Here is a 2,263-nt window from a genome sequence, read left to right as displayed (position 1 = left end):
TGTACTGATCATTATCAATTTTTCTCCCTGGAGAAGTTGCCCAATCTGGCCATGTAAATCGGTTTATATTCCTTTGTCTCCTTACTCAGTTCGATTTCATCACTTCTCTTCAACCTGTCCTGAAATCACAGTAAAATACTTTCGAAATTTTACTTCTGTTTTTAAATCAGATAATTTCTATACCATGAATTTGGTCTTTAGTTTGAATGCAGCACTAGGTAGTCAAATAAACAGAGATTGTGACCAAGGAGACTTAAAAAAATACAGACAGGGGCGCCTGGGTGGCGCAGTCGGTTGAGTGTCCGACTTCAGCCAGGTCACGATCTCGTGGTCCGTGAGTTCGAGCCCCGTGTCAGGCTCTGGGCTGATGGCTCAGAGCCTGGAGCCTGTTTCCGATTCTGTGTCTCCCTCTCTCTCTGCCCCTCCCCCGTTCATGCTCTGTCTCTCTCTGTCCCAAAAATAAATAAACGTTGAAAAAAAAAATTAAAAAAAAATACAGACAACCAAGCAGCAAGGGTCATCAACGTTGTTATTAGTTGTGGAATTATTCCTAGGAGTCCAGTAATGACAAAAAAAGGGAAAATGATGTCTTTTTGTACTTTCATATGTTGATCAAAGAGCAAAATTGACAGCAGAGTGTTTGAAATTTCAATAATTTTGATGTAAAACTGCTTTGTGATTGGAGAAAGAGTTGGTAAGTGGGTTCCCACCAGTTTGGAAAGAGGTAAGTAGGAAAAGGAAACAACCATGTCAATAACCTACTTTGTGCCACCTGGACAAGGGGACAGGATTGTGAGCAGGGTGTGTTCCTTGACCTCAGGGGACAAAGCCTCTGTTTGGAGGAAACAGTCAATTAAATCAGCAAGTACTGTGCTGAATAAGGGATAATAGTAAAACCTGGTAATAACACGGCACTCAGGGACCACGTGGGATGGACATTTCCTGTCACGGTAAATGCATCAGAACAGGCTTGGGCTGGTGGGGACGAACAGTGTCTGTCCATGGCACTAGAATAGGCATCACGCTCATGACTGACTTGGGTGAAAATGAAAAGGCACGCCTATCCAATCCGTGAGTGACTCAAAACCGAAAAAGATAAATTTTGTTAAATATAATTTGAACTCAAAATGACATTACCGCTCTAAAATGGATGGTCAACCACACAGTGAATTGGAACAGACAAAAAGCAAAGAACTACATTCATATTTAAGAGCACTAAAATAACCAAAAAATTGGATACTGACAATTTGGCTGAACAAGTAGAAACAGGAAGAGAAGGAGGGCGTTCACTTGACAAACAAGAACATGCGAAGCGCTCACCTCAATCAAGGTGCTGTTTTAGGTGATTTCATACCTGTTACCTTTAGTCTTCAGGTTAAAAAAATTTTTTTTTGATGCTTATTTATTTTTGAGAGAGAGAGACAGAGCACAAGCAGGGGAAGGGGCAGAGAGAGAGGGAGACACAGAATCCGAGGCAGGCTCCAGGCTCTGAGTTGTCAGCACAGAGCCCGATGTGGGGCTCGAACCCACGAACCCTGAGCCGAAGTCAGACGCTTAACCGACTGAGCTACCCAGGCATGCCCTCTTTAGTCTTCATATTAAACTAACTGATGTATATTCCTAATCACCATTTTATGGAATTAATTTTCCATGGCCATCTTGCTGATGGTGGTGTAACCAGTATTTGAATCCAAAACTAATAGTGAGGGAACTAGGTGGTTAATACTGGTTTAGATGTAATTTATTGTAACAAGAGAGGGAAGTCATTTGGTTACCTTTTAAATGTATACATTGTATTTGGTGAAAGATACTATAAGGAAAATGTTTATATATATTAATGCAGCATGTTTAATTAGCTGATACAAAATATTATCACGTGCACGAGGTAATATTTGTCACAGTCCAAAAGGTACTGAGAAAAGGTATCTATGAGAATCTGTTACCAACAGATGCATGACCTGATACTCTGAACTCACAACAGCTCAGGGAAGGGCTGACAGGTGCCCAGGAGGCCCTGTGCAGGGGAGAAGGGGGGGGGGGGGGTTGAAGGGGAAAGCTCTGCCATGTCTACAAAAGGGACTACGGCAGGAACCTTCGTGTGGGTAATTTCTTAAGTACCTTGGGCATGCTTCTCATGTAAGAACAGTGTCAGTGAATCAAGTGCTCATGAATCTATATCTGACTGGAATCGTCACATAAAACTATCCCTTGCTTAGAAATAGGGCTCATTCTCCTGATGGCTTTTATGAGTTGGCTTGGGTGC

At 42.1% G+C, this 2,263-nt stretch overlaps 1 non-coding gene across 1 annotated transcript; it reads right to left on the bottom strand.

The window, feature by feature from the left end:
* Positions 1 to 1,505: 1,505 nt before the first annotated feature.
* Positions 1,506 to 1,577, bottom strand: TRNAR-UCG. The gene has a single exon. It is a non-coding gene; the product is annotated as a tRNA-Arg (tRNA).
* Positions 1,578 to 2,263: the final 686 nt, after the last annotated feature.

This window comes from Felis catus, chromosome D2, assembly GCF_018350175.1.
Source record: "Felis catus isolate Fca126 chromosome D2, F.catus_Fca126_mat1.0, whole genome shotgun sequence".
Taxonomy (NCBI): domain Eukaryota; kingdom Metazoa; phylum Chordata; class Mammalia; order Carnivora; family Felidae; genus Felis; species Felis catus.
The sequence above is the reverse complement of the archived record's forward strand: the minus strand, read 5'-3'. Positions and strand labels throughout refer to the sequence as shown.